We start from the raw sequence: 15,234 nt of genomic DNA on the forward strand, positions 1-15,234 counted from the left end.
GGACTTCTAGACTGCCAGAAGAGGCCATTCAGAGGTTGTGGGTTCAAGTCCCACCAGAGTTGTGGATTTTGGCTTTCTGGTTACTCTCATACTGTGCAGTGTTGCCCTCAGGCAGTAGAAATTTGTAGACATTCTCTTTTAAGCGTACCAGCACCTGCCCTGCCTCTGGATGTTTTGACCCTCTGAGTCACCCTCCCGACAGCCTTGCATGCGGTTTGGCGCCGTGGCTTAGTTGGTTAATGCGCCTGTCTCGTAAACAGGAGATCCTGCGTTCAAATCCCAGCGGTACCTTGGGCGGGGTTCCACTCCAGCAAGCGCAAGCTTTTCCAAAAGCGACCCGCAAACATGGATAGCGAGGGCAGTGAGTGGTTACTTTTGCAAACCGCCCCGACTCAGTTGTCGGCAAACGCCTTAAAGCTGTCCAGCGCCCGGTCAGCTAACCCCTGGCCTCTTCTCTTGGAGCCTGGATCGTCTGAGTTGCCCTCCCGGAGGGCAATTGTGCGGCCAGGCTATTCTAGTTAACAGGAGATCCTGCGTTTGAATCCCATGGATGGTTTGGTTGCACGCTACAATACAGCCGAGCTCGTGCTTTACCAAAAAAAACAGATGGCGAAAGGGGACACAGAGGAGCTTGAGGACAGCAGGCGGGTTCTCCTGCATCATTACCCTCTCACCTGCTTTTGAAGAATAGCATTCAGGCTAACTTTCTCCACCAAGGAGGCGCCGTGGCTTAGCTGGTCAAAGCGCCTGTCTCGTAAACAGGAGATCCTGGGTTTCGAATCCCAGCGGTGCCTTTCCACTGGTGGCTGTCTCTGGCCTTTCTGTTGGATTGGAGACCCTGACGACACTATGTCTTTGAACCGTGCCTCAATTGTGCAAAGACCTGACGACCTGTCTTTCTGCCCAAACAGCGTGCCACTTGGTGTAGCTGGACGGGCACAAATCTGTAAGTAAAGCCCTCAGTGGACCAGCCTGGCATACCGATGGGCTCTGCGGCGCAGTGGATAGTGCATTGGACTTCTAGAATGCCAGATGAGGCCATTCAAAGGTTGTGGGTGCAAGTCCCACCAGAGTCGTGCTTTTTGCCATTTTGTTAAGCCCATACTGCGCAGTGTTGCCCTCGGACAGCAGAAACCATTTTGAGGCCTCGAATCCCAGCGGTGCCTTGGGCGGCGCTCCAGTCCAGCAAGCATGCCTCAATTGTGCACAGACCAGTCTTTCTGCCCACACAGCTTGCCACTCGGCCGAGCAGGACAGGCCCAGGCTGGCATACCTACAGGCTCTGTGGCGCAATGGATAGCGCATTGGATTTCAAGACTCCCAGATGAGGTTGTAGTTGTGGGTTCGAGTCCCACCAGAGTCGTGCGTTTTGGCATTTTGTTAAGCCCGTTCTGCGCCGTGTTGCCCTCGGACAGCAGAAACCATTTTGAGGCCTCCTGTTCTCAGCGTACATTGATTAAAAAAAATGTCAATCATATTTAAAAGGTAGCAAAACATGCCCAAGAACCAATTTAGTGAGGTATGGCTATCACTGTCTTGCATCAAGTGGAGGCAGCAGGACGTTCATATTGTTGATTCATGCATCCTCTGAGCCACCCTCCCGACAGACTTGCATGTGGTTTGGCGCCGTGGCGATCATGAAGAGGATAATGAGGCTATGGACAATGATGGTGAGATACAGGATGAAACAGAAAAGGTGGATACAAGTAACAATAACACAACAGAAGAAATGGAGACAATAACAGAACACAAAGATACAACATGCAGTCAAGTGACGGGAGAAGTGGAAAAGTGTTGCAATATGGAGAAAGATGATCGTTTGTGGAGATATCAGAAACACAGAAAGAACAGCTGGAAAAAGACAATGGCAAAACAAATGAACTGAGTGATACATGGACATCTTTGGACTTATCAAACACACAAATGGACGTAAGTGAGAGAATGGATGAGCAAAATACTGAAGAACACGAGCAAGCAAATGGATTGCAAGTAAGAAGAAGAAAAATTAAGGTAACTCCAAATCTAAAATTTGTAAGGAACAGATTGAGTAAAAAGAGTGAACTGATAAAGACTATGCGTGATGCGTCTAGGGGAAAAGAAAGTGCGGATTGATGGGACTGATAAGTAATGTTTATCATTTATGTATGTTTTTAAGTATTGTTTCTATTAATGTAAGAGGTTTATCGAATGTCGGAAAATTTGACAAGGTTAAGGAGCAGTGTAAAAAACAAAATCTTATATTTATACAAGAGACAAACTGGAATGAAGCTATAATGGATGATTTTAAAAGGGGATGGACAGGAAATATATTTTATAATAATGGTGATGGAAGGATGGGGAGAGGGGTTGCCATTTTAGTTAAAAAAAATGTATGTAATGATGTCGAAGAAATATATAATGACAAAGAAGGGAAATGTTTAGCGATTAAGATTAAGGAAAATAATATGGTTTTATGTAACATTCATGCTCCGGTAGTAGGAAAAGAAAAGAAGGAATTCTTTAATAGGCTAAAGGGTTTAATGACTTTATGGGGAGAAACTATTTTAATTGGTGATTTTAACACGGTCTTGAACAGAATTGATTTAGCAGATGGCATGATTTTTAAGAGTGACAGTGGGAGAAAAGAGTTGGAGAACTTAATGGATGAGCATGAAGTAGTTGACATGGAGAATAAGAAATGAGGGAAGAAGAGAATATTCAAGAAGACAAATAGTAGGTAATATTTTAAAACAAAGTAGAATTGATTTTATTCTATACAAGAGAAAACTGGGCGATTTTATACAGAGTGTTTATTACAAAGAAACAGCTTTGAGTGATCACAAGTTTTTCATTTTGAATATTGATTTTAACGAAGCTGAAAGAGGTAATGGGGTATGGATCTTAAACACAGAAATTTTAAAAATAAAATCTTATAGAAAGACAATAGTGGATATAATAAATACAGAAAAACAGAATAGGATGTATCAAGAAGATAAACGAATATGGTGGGATAATACAAAATATGAAATTAAAAAGTATACTATAGAAATTAGTAAATTAATACAAAAAGCTAAAAGAAATAAAGAAGTGGAGGTTAGAAAAGAACTAAATGATAAATTGAACCAAGAAAATGTAGATATAGAAAAAATAATAAACTTGGAAGAAGAATTACGAAACATAGAAGAAAAGAAATGTAGAGGTGCTATGGTTAGAAGTAAAGCAAAATAACTTGTAGAAGGCGAGAAATGTACAAAATTCTTTTTTAGTTTAGAAGAAAGTAAGGGAAATGTAGAAATCATAAGAGAATTAAAGAAGAAAAATGGTGAAAAAATAAAAGAAGCACAGGATATTTTGAAAGAAGTTAGAAATTTTTATGAAGGCCTTTTTAAAAAAGGTCAAATAAATGAAAAAGAAGAACAATTTTTATTGGAACAAATTGAGGAAAGTATAACAGAAGATGATAGAAATATGTGTGATGAAGAAATACAAATAGAAGAAATTAAGGAAGCTATAATGCAATTAAATAATGGGAAAAGCCCAGGTTTAGATGGATTAGTATCTGAATTTTATAAAGTTTTTAAAGATGTTTTAGCACCAAATTTAAAGGAAATCTTTGAAGTAATTTTTGAAAAGAAAGAAGCTACACATTTAATGAGAATAGGTTTAGTGAAATTAATATATAAGAAAAAAGGTGGAAAAAATGATTTGATTACAGTTTTTCTCGATTGTTTACACACAAAAACTGGTACTTGAGACACAATGACCACAACATGTAACTCGTGCACCAACCCCCTGAACCAATTCTGCTAAACTACAAGCACAATTACTGCTTTACACTCAAATTGCAATTCTAAAACACATTTTTTTCACAACTCTACACACAATTCTCTGAATTTGGCACAATTTTCATGACGGAAATATCTTGTTTTCACAAGGAACACACTACAATTCAAATTCTAAAGTTAAGTTGTCCTACTATGCACACTGACTCATCACAATGGTAAACACCTGTCACACAGGTTTACATTTACATTTCTTCATTTAGCAGACACTTTTATCCAAAGAGACTTACAATTGGGGTTTGATGAACTGGTTCATTGCCCACCCATGTTTTTTAGTTGTTTTTCTCCCTCCATATTCCCCATTCCTAAATCCTATTGAGGAATTATTTTTTTGCCTGGAGATGGAAAGTGTATGACCGAAATCCACCCACGCGTATACCCTTTCTCCAAGCTATGGAAGACGCAAGTAGAGATTTAGCTGTTGATGCTTTTCATGGCTGGATTCGCCATGCTAGGCGATATTTCCCCCGCTGCTTGGCCAGGGAAAACATTGCTTGGGATGTTGATGAGGTGCTGTGGCTAGAACGAAACATAAGACAGGATGCAGCATAGTTTTTTTTTCTTGTTTTTTTTTTTACAGTAACTGTATACAGTAAATCCTTTTGTATGTAGACTACTGTGCAGTATGTGGAACTTTGTGTTGGTCGGGATGTACACGTGCACATTGTTTTTGTGGGAAAAATTAAATATATTCATTACCATGTATTTGTGTGTTCTGACTGAGTATAAAAACAATATTCTTACATATTTTACATCACAACACACTTATTTATATACTGTCTGTAGTATGTGTAACCCTGACCAAAAAAGGCCTAAGTCATTACGTTGAATGGAGAAGTGTGTTTTACATTGAGCATGTCAGTGTTCAACTGGTTCTTATAAATGTCTATTGATATGATGGTTTGTGTGTGTCATTTGAAAACAAAATACCTTTTTGAGAAGAAATAACATTGTTTTGAATGTGAAGTTTAATTTTGCAGGAGAATTGAGAGGTTTTGCCCATTGTGTGTGTGTTTTTGGATTTGTGTGTAGAGTTCTGAGAATATGAGGCATGCTTTCAGAAAATGTGTGTAAACAATCGAGAAAAACTGTAACTACAGACCCCTTACGATGTTAAATAAAGATTTTAAAGTATTAGCCAAGGTTTTAGCAAACAGACTTACAGTATTTTTCAATTGTTTACACACAATTTTGAAAACCGGGTTCTTTTTTCAAAATATAATCACAATTATCCAAACACCACACTCAATTTGCAAAATTCCTAGATTGTTTGCAAAATTACACACTTCAGTCAAAACATACACATTTCAGTCAAAACATATACACATATTTGTGAAAATGCTATTAGTTTTCATTTAACCAACACAGTCCACAATGATCAGACACTATTGCAGACAGTTTCACACTGCTGTGATAAATAAAAAACACATTTGTAAAAAAAACTAATTTTTGGAAATAGCATGTGCTAGATTTTTGGGCAGACATTGTTATGTAAGGGATCATTTCGATGACAAAACAAAATAGTGACAAACCCACAACATTCATCATGATTAGTTTGAGATAATAGGGAGAATGAACACAAATAGGCCTACTATAAACTTACCAAGCACTGCACAACACTGATGCTGCAGACTGAATATTTCAAGTATTTATTTCAATTCAAGAAATACAGTATTTCTTACCATAATCAGTTACAGTAATCAACCAACAATGAAATCAATGAAACAAATAAAATCTGTAGACAAATAAAAATTACTGCATGAAGTACATACAGTTTGACTCTGGAAAAAAAAGCAACACAAATACTGTAACTATTCCTCATCTCTCCGTCTGGCTGGATCAGGCCATAAGATTTCATCCACATCATTTTTGATGAATACAGGTGAACTCACCTGCTGCCTTTTATAGCACACCTGAGTGCTGCGTTTTCAAATTAGCACATGTGTGCTTCCACACCTTGTGGATGTGTTTATCCAATTTGTTCATTAGTGTGGTCACTGGCAATCCAGGGCTTTGTAATGACAAGGAAGTAACCTCACAATCCTTATCTGTGTCTAAGGTGTCGAAATGTGTGTAGAGTTTTACAAATCACTGTGTGTAATGTTTTGCAAAAAGAGTGAAGCAGACATTGTGTTTAATGTTGTGCAAATCTGTGGCGGTGTTTTGCTCCTTGGAGTAGAATTTTGCAAATTGTGTGGAAATGTTTATTTTAGAGTGTAAACAATCGTAAAAAACTGTAAAAAGATTTTACCGAGTATTATTAAAACTAGTTAGGCATATGGAGTGAAAGGAAAAGACATCACAGATATAACAAGCAGTATAAGAGATGTAATACAATATATGAAAGAAGAAAAGAAAGAGGGATATGTAATTAGTGTTGATTTTGAGAAAGCATTTGTACGGTGCCCGCCAGGGGACACCTTCGGTTCACTTATGTTTGTCGTGGCCACGAGATATTAATTCGTGGGAACGTAATATTATGTCGTGGCCACAAGATATTAATTCGTGGGAACGTCATATTACAGTTTTTTTCAGTCGCTAACAAGCGTTTGTCCAAACAGTTGTCACATTTTCAAAACTCTAAACACAATTAGCACAGCATCGGTCTTTTGTGGCCATACCATTTCCACATTTCATGTCGTTTTCACCCAATATGCAATCAGTGAACACATTTCCACAATGCTTACATTTTCTTAACAGACAAGCTATACCTCCCAACAAAATTATGGATTGTTTTTGTAGTATTTCCGAATGTTAACACACAACATCCCACAATAGCAAAAACAATATTCCAAACCTTAGATACAGTATAAAAACCTCTGCTTCTGCAATGATATCAGTTCAAAAACAATATCAATATCAAAAATATATCTCAGCTGATAATAAACAAACAATTAAATAATTGACACACAGCTGATTTATGTTTATGTCTGGCTTAGACTCAGAGGCAGTGGTTATTTTTTTCTATTACATTTACACTTATACAGTAAAATGAGGACTTTGAGGAGTGATGTTTTGGAAACAGGGTTGGGGTCAATTCAGGAATGAACTCAACAATTCCAATTCAAAGAAGGAAAAGGAATTGGAATTGGAATTCAACAACAATTACAGGGAAACAGAGTTGGAATTGAATAGGAATTATAGGAAGTGGAATTAAATTCAGAGAAATTCCAATGAATTCCATTTATTGCTGTTTCTGAGCATCTATGTGTGATTGCATTTAGAGACATACATTTTAACTTTATTTATGATGCTTTACAAATACCAAGTAATGTATGAAATAGAGTTGATCAAATGCAAGTAAATAAAATGAATGACAATTTATAAGTTTCTCTATGCACTATACATTCAATATATGATTACCACATAATATATGTCTGAGTCATGTTCATTCATGTATTTCATTCACTTTTTATTGCATCGAATTATCATAAATTCATTTGGCATGTGAAATGATCATGCTTAACCAACTAAATATACAGTACTTTGTATTTCTTTTATATGTTTGTTGTTTATGTGATTTACAATATTTAATGTATTATAAACTAGCAACTCAAGTGGAATTTTTTGGAATTTGATTTCAATTCTGTTTCCTGGCATTCCAATTCCAAATCCAATTCCATTCCAGGAAGTGAATTGGAATTTACCATTCATTCTCAATTTACAGTTAAACTTTTTCTGTTCTATCATACCATGTTTCTACTGTAGCTCCTGTAATAAACAGAAAAACAAACTTATTTGCTTTTTACTGGAATGCTTTTGAATGTGAACATTACTGGACATGTGGACAGACAGTTCCAAACTAAGAAATTTAGTGTCAAAATGGTGGATTGCATGTTTTGCATGCAAATACCTGTAAAACTGAAACATAAAAAGTCTATGCAGTTTTTGTAATGTCAACAATAGCCAGTATTTTGAAACCTGGTGTACTTTGACTGACTGCATGTACCTTGTGAAGTGAAAACAAGTGTTATTCTTTGACAGAATAATTTCATTTTGAGTCAGATTTCCAGTGTTTTGGTAAAGTTAGTGTGTGCAGAGAAAGATGTGTTCTGTTTTGAAATGAAGAGTTAGTATATATTTAACAAAATGTATTTTTGAGAAGAAAATTATCCATTTGGCCAATTGTGTTTTGTAGGTGCGAGTCTGTGTTAAGAGTTTAGAAAAAGTATCTGAAGTATGGGTAAGCGCTTGTTAGCGATTGAAAAAAACTGTAACTCGTGGGAACGTCATATTATGTCGTGGCCACGACATAAGGATGTCGTTACCTCGACAAAATGATCTCGTGGCCACGACATAATATCACGTTCCCACGAGTTAATATGACGTTCCCACGAATTAATATCTTGTGGCCACGACATAATATCACGTTCCCACGAATTAATATCTCGTGGCCATGACAAACATAAGTGAACCGAAGGTGTCCCCTGGCGGGCACCGTACATTTGACAGAGTTGAACATAATTTTTTATTTGGGGTTTTAAAAAAGTTTGGGTTTGGAGAAAAGTTTTTAAGATGGATGAAGTGTTTGTATAATGGTGCTATGAGTTGTATTAAATGTAATGGTTTTATTACAGAATGCTTTAGTATAACAAGATCCATAAAACAGGGATGTCCACTATCTGCTCAGCTGTACAGTCTAGTGACTGAAGCTTTGGGTCTAGCTATAATGAAGGAAAAAAGAATAAATGGAATTAAAATTGTAGAGATGAAAGAAGAACAGAAAATTTACCAGTATGCGGATGACACTACATTAATTTTAAAGGATATTGAAAGTGTGACAAATGCTATGGAAATTATTAAAAAATATTGTGATGGATCAGGTGCTAAAGTAAATATGGAAAAAACTGTGGTTATGAGAATTGGGAATGTATGCATTTTACCAGATGCTTTTAATTTCAAAAATCAGCAAGAAATTAAGATTTTAGGGATAACAATGGGAGAAAATGAAAAGAGAGTTAATGAAATAATGTGGGATGAAATAATAGGAAGAATGGAAAGGAGGTTGGAATGGTGGAAAAAAAGGAGGTTGAATTTAATGGGAAAGATTTTAATTGTAAATACGCTGATGTTGTCGAAAATGTGGTACATCTTAGGAGTCATCCCTATGGAACACTGGCATGTACAAAGAATAAAAAAATGTGTCCTGAATTTTATTTGGGAAGGGAAACCACCAAGAATTGCGTATAATGTTTTAATAGGTGCAACAGATGAAGGTGGAATGGGATTGATAGACCCAGAAATAAGAAAGAAAAGCTTGAGAGTTAAACTGGTGAAAAGGTTTTTAAACAAGGATTTTAAAGCAGAATGGAAGCATGTAATGAGGTATTATCTTAACAAATGTGGTGGTTTTAATATAAATGATGACATTTTATGGATGAAACTGAAACAGAACATGATGACTGGAATTCCTGATTTTTACAAAGAGGTTTTACAAGCATGGGCAGAGTTTTTAAATTTGGTTGAGTTTAAACCTGAAGGAAGAAAAATGTTCTTAAATCAACCATTGTTTTTAAATGCTAATACTTTTGTCATGATCTGGGCTGTGGGGCTCCCCTCAGCCACCTGAGGTCACTGTTTTCCCTTCCCTGCACACACATCCCTAATTGTACTAGTGATGGGATTTATGGCTCTTTGAGGGGATCCGGATCTTTGTGATCCGTTCCTTTCAAAGAGCCGTTCAAAAGAACGGCTCTTTTGGCTTTTTTTTAAATATTAAGTCAGTTTTAAGAAGCCAGCTTGGGGGCATCTCAGTTTATCCTTGAAATAATCACTGGGAGGAATGATGATGTGAGATTTGTAGTCAAATAATTAAAACTCAGATATCACACACTAATATCTGAGTTTGAATTATTCTGAAATATTGATTATTACCTCATTTGTGACCTTGGACCACAAAACCAGTCTTAAGTCGCTGGGGTATATTTGTAGCAATAGCCAAAAATACATTGTATGGGTCAAAATTATTGATTTTTCTTTTATGCCAAAAATCATTAGTAAATTAAGTAAAGATCATGTTCCATGAAGATTTTTGTAAAATTCCTACTAAAAATTAGTGATGGGAAGTTCGGATCATTTTTCAGACTCGGATCTTTGAGTCTCGTTCAGCAAAATGAACTAATCTTTTTTTGAGTCATTTCGTTCATTCCGTTCATTTTACCAAAATATAATAAAAAAGCTACGTGTTACTCCCATAACACATGTACTGCTTATACAAACGTTGATCACACTACAAACAAGACAAAACTATAATGCTACTAGAAACATAAGAGACTAATTCATTTTTTACCTGGGTCTTCAGTCTATGATTAACTCCCTCACCTCTATCTGTCCGGGTTTGAGTCGTTCGTTCATCACGTGACAGCCCCATATTAACTTAACTAACGCGATTTGAGCCGGAAATAGAATTGATTAGTTCATCTCTCGAGTCTTTCGGGTTTGAGTCGTTCGTTCATCACATGACAGCCCCATACGCTTAACCTATGCTGCCTGAGCCGGAAAGAGAATGGATTCGTTCATCTCTCGAGTCTTTCGGGTTTGAGTCGTTCGTTCATCACGTGACAGCCCCATACGCTTAACCTATGCAGCCTGAGCCGGAAAGAGAATGGATTCGTTCATCTCTCGAGTCTTTCGGGTTTGAGTCGTTCGTTCATCACGTGACAGCCCCATACGCTTAACCTATGCAGCCTGAGCCGGAAAGAGAATAGATTCGTTCATCTCTCGAGTCTTTCGGGTTTGAGTCGTTCGTTCATCACGTGACAGCCCCATACGCTTGACCTATGCAGCCTGAGCCGGAAAGAGAATGGATTCGTTCATCTCTCGAGTCTTTCGGGTTTGAGTCGTTCGTTCATCACGTGACAGCCCCATACGCTTGACCTATGCAGCCTGAGCCGGAAAGAGAATGGATTCGTTCATCTCTCGAGTCTTTCGGGTTTGAGTCGTTCGTTCATCACGTGACAGCCCCATACGCTTAACCTATGCAGCCTGAGCCGGAAAGAGAATGGATTCGTTCATCTCTCGAGTCTTTCGGGTTTGAGTCGTTCGTTCATCACGTGACAGCCCCATACGCTTAACCTATGCAGCCTGAGCCGGAAAGAGAATGGATTCGTTCATCTCTCGAGTCTTTCGGGTTTGAGTCGTTCGTTCATCACGTGACAGCCCCATACGCTTGACCTATGCTGCCTGAGCCGGAAAGAGAATGGATTCGTTCATCTCTCGAGTCTTTCGGGTTTGAGTCGTTCGTTCATAGTTGCGCAATTGCGCATGCGCGACTGAACGAATCACTCCCGAGACGACTCGTTCTTCCCGAGTCACATTAAAGATTCGTTCAAAATGAACGAATCGTTCAAGAACGACCCATCACTACTAAAAATATATCAAAATGTAATTTTTGATTAGTAATATGCATTGCTAAGAACTTAATTTGGAGAACTTTAAAGGTGATTTTCTTAGTATTTTGATTTTTTTGCACCCTCAGATTCCAGATTTTCAAATAGATGTATCTCAGCCAAATATTGTCATATCCTAACAAACCATATATCAATAGAAAGCTTATTTATTGAGCTTTCATACGATGTATATATCTCAGTTTTGTACAATTTAACCTTATTACTGGTTTTGTGGTCCAGGGTCACATTTGTCATGTGTGGACTATATTCCATAGGGTTGCACAACATCCCTCTGCTTAGACAGTGACATCACTATTTTGGATCTACCTTTAGTACAAAGTGTGTTGCTGCGTCCCAGTTCGCATAATTATAGTATGCCCTTAAGGTATGTACTCTTTTTGTGAAGAAAAAGTACATAATTTTGAGTATGTAGCAGAATAGTAAGCAAGCTTTGGGACATACTACTTCGTCTGTTGCTTAGTTACCTAAATCCTGTCACTGTTTAAATTGCCCTGTCAGTTAATATCATCTACATTTCGTTTAATTTGATTTCCAACCATATTAGAGAGAAATGAAGAGGCACATTCTTCTACGAGTCTTTTAGGCCGAGAACTTTTCTCGTGTATGCATAATGATGCATTTAAAAGTTAATGACCAAACCATTATAAAAGTTCATAATGTTTCTGCACATGAAATATACCATGGATAACATTAAATAAATATTTTTTATTAGTTTACACATTGATTATTTATCACTAAAACCCCTTTCTCTACCTGTCTGTTGGTCGCGCTTAACCGCCATGTTTGTAGTTTTTTAACATTTTTTATGCGTGTTTGTAGTCCTAATCGGATCCTCGTTCACCGGCCAATGTGTTGTGGGCAAGTTTAGCCGTTAGAGTGTGCATTGATCCACACTTCGTAATCTTAAATTAAGTAGTAGACCATCCGGGAATAATTTGTGTGCATCTGTGTGAAACACGCATGGGAAAAAAGAACGACAGAAAGAACGGCTCCCCCCCAGCCGCGACTCGGCTCCCATCGTTCATGTTTATGAGCCGTTCAAAAGAATCGGTTCGTTCGCGAACGTCACAACTCTAAATTGTACACTCCTGTCTAGTCGTTATCACTGATTACACGCACACCTGTTCACAATCACATCTGGTCTATAAGAACACTCATTTCCCACTACTCATTCTGGCTGCATTGTCTTCTGTATGGTTTGTGTTTGAATTCTTGATCTTGGCTCTTGACCGTGTTTCTTGTTTTGTTCAGTTTATGTTTGAGTTAATGTTTGATTGTGCCGTGTTGGCCTTTTGTTTGTTTGTGTTTAATTATATTAAAATCAAATTAAAAACGCGGCGGTGACCACTCTCTCTGTTCCGGAGGCGGCGGTGACCGCTCTCTCTGTTCCGGACGCGGCGGTGACCGCTCTCTCTGTTCCGGACGCGGCGGTGACCGCTCTCTCTGTTCCGGAGGCGGCGGTGACCGCTCTCTCTGTTCCGGACGCGGCGGTGACCGCTCTCTCTGTTCCGGACGCGGCGGTGACCACTCTCTCTGTTCCGGAGGCGGCGGTGACCGCTCTCTCTGTTCCGGACGCGGCGGTGACCGCTCTCTCTGTTCCGGACGCGGCGGTGACCGCTCTCTCTGCTCCTGACATGGCGGTGACCGCTCTCTCTGTTCCGGACGCGGCGGTGACCACTCTCTCTGTTCCGGAGGCGGCGGTGACCACTCTCTCTGTTCCGGACGCGGCGGTGACCGCTCTCTCTGTTCCGGAGGCGGCGGTGACCGCTCTCTCTGTTCCGGACGCGGCGGTGACCACTCTCTCTGTTCCGGAGGCGGCGGTGACCGCTCTCTCTGTTCCGGAGGCGGCGGTGACCGCTCTCTCTGTTCCGGACGCGGCGGTGACCGCTCTCTCTGTTCCGGACGCGGCGGTGACCGCTCTCTCTGCTCCTGACATGGCGGTGACCGCTCTCTCTGTTTCGGACGCGGCGGTGACCGCACTCTCTGCTCTTGACGCGGCGGTGACCGCACTCTCTGTTCCGGACGCTGCGGTGACCGCTCTCTCTGCTCCGGACGCGGCGGTGACCGCTCTCTCTGCTCCGGACGCGGCGGTGCCCGCTCTCTCTGCTCCGGACGCGGCGGTGCCCGCTCTCTCTGCTCCGGACGCGGCGGTGACCGCTCTCTCTGCTCCGGACGCGGCGGTGACCGCAATCTCTGTTCCTGACACTGCGGCAACCGTGCTTTCTGTTCCTGACGCGGCGGTGACCGCTCTCTCTGCTCCGGACGCGGCGGTGCCCGCTCTCTCTGCTCCGGACGCGGCGGTGACCGCTCTCTCTGCTCCGGACGCGGCGGTGACCGCAATCTCTGTTCCTGACACTGCGGCAACCGTGCTTTCTGTTCCTGACGCGGCGGTGACTGCGCTGCACGGGCCTGGCCCGCCGTCCCTCCCCCTGATTTGCCTTCCCCCGTTCCTCCACCCTCCAGACTTGTGGAACGTCTGGGAGCCGTTCCGTGGGGAGGGGGTAGTGTCATGATCTGGGCTCCCCTCAGCCACCTGAGGTCACTGTTTTCCCTTCCCTGCACACACATCCCTAATTGTACACTCCTGTCTAGTCGTTATCACTGATTACACGCACACCTGTTCACAATCACATCTGGTCTATAAGAACACTCATTTCCCACTACTCATTCTGGCTGCATTGTCTTCTGTATGGTTTGTGTTTGAATTCTTGATCTTGGCTCTTGACCGTGTTTCTTGTTTTGTTCAGTTTATGTTTGAGTTAATGTTTGATTGTGCCGTGTTGGCCTTTTGTTTGTTTATTTGTGTTTAATTATATTAAAATCATTTCTTCACCTGCATTTGGACCCAGACCTCCCTTACTCTCACGTGACAATTTTAACACAAGAGAAAGAAGTATTTTTTAAACATTGGTTGAAGGCTTGTGTATGTCAAGTCAAAGATGTTTTATATGAGATAAAAGAAGGTTTTTTACCAAGCCAAGTAATTGTTGATGCTATGGATGAGATTGGTGAAGATTTTAAAAGAGAAACTCTGGAGAAATAGTGAAAAGTGCAATACCTAAAGAATGGATAGAGAAAATTGAACAGAATGATAAAAGCAATGATAATGTGAAAGTGGTTTTAAAAGAAAAAGCCAAAGACTTTCAGGAATGTACTTTAAAAAATTTTTATGTATGTTTTAGAAACAAAGTGTACAAAAGACCAGTCGCAGAACAGTTCTGGAAAAGGATTTTTGTGGATATTGATGAGGAAGGAATTTGGAAAAATTTAAAGTGGAAATATTTAGACACAAAACTTGAATGCTTGGATTATTTTATCAGACACAATGTGATATTCACTGAAACAAAGCTGGCACAAATTGGAAGCAGTGATAATGCAATATGTAAAGTATGTGAATTAGAAAATGAAAGTAGTATGCACTTGTTTTTAAAATGTGCTAAATTAAATACTTTTATGGTAAAGTTAAAAGAAATGATAAAACAGATGATGACAAATAGAGAAGAGGAAATTGAGAGAGATTCAGAATGGTGTAAAATGTTTTTATTTGGTTTTAATGGAAGTAAAACAAAGATGGTCAATCTTTTTTTATCTGTTGCAAGAAATGTTATTTGGGAAAGGAGAAACATTGTGAAAAACAAACGTGCAAAAATAGATGTTTGGAAAATGTACAAAAGAAAACGGGAACAATATATTAGAACTGCTGAAGAATATTTTAAAATGGAAGAGAACAAGATTGTTTTTTACAAAACTTTTATTTTAAATAATCCTTTTATTATGGACAGCCCAGATGGTACTAAACTAGAGTTGCCTGAATGATTCTGTTTTGATCCCCTTATTTAATTTAAAGTTTTTTTTTAATTTTATTTATTTATTTTTTTTCTCACTTATCTTCTTATCCCTGTGTACACATGTAATTGTGTAATAAATCACTGTGAACTGTAATATGTAATATATGTATATGACCTGTTGTATGTCATGATGATTTAAAATGTGTGTATGTATAT

The 15,234-nt window shown here is 39.3% G+C and overlaps 1 protein-coding gene and 1 non-coding gene across 2 annotated transcripts in view; both read left to right on the forward strand.

The window, feature by feature from the left end:
- The window catches only part of LOC141323603 (uncharacterized), a 118,083-nt gene that overhangs the window by 37,381 nt on the left and 65,468 nt on the right, over positions 1-15,234 (forward strand). The gene's annotated exons all lie outside the window — the stretch shown is intronic.
- On the forward strand, positions 720-794 carry trnat-cgu (transfer RNA threonine (anticodon CGU)). The gene has a single exon. It is a non-coding gene; the product is annotated as a tRNA-Thr (tRNA).

The sequence above is a fragment of the Garra rufa genome, chromosome 1, assembly GCF_049309525.1.
Source record: "Garra rufa chromosome 1, GarRuf1.0, whole genome shotgun sequence".
In the NCBI taxonomy this organism is placed as follows: domain Eukaryota; kingdom Metazoa; phylum Chordata; class Actinopteri; order Cypriniformes; family Cyprinidae; genus Garra; species Garra rufa.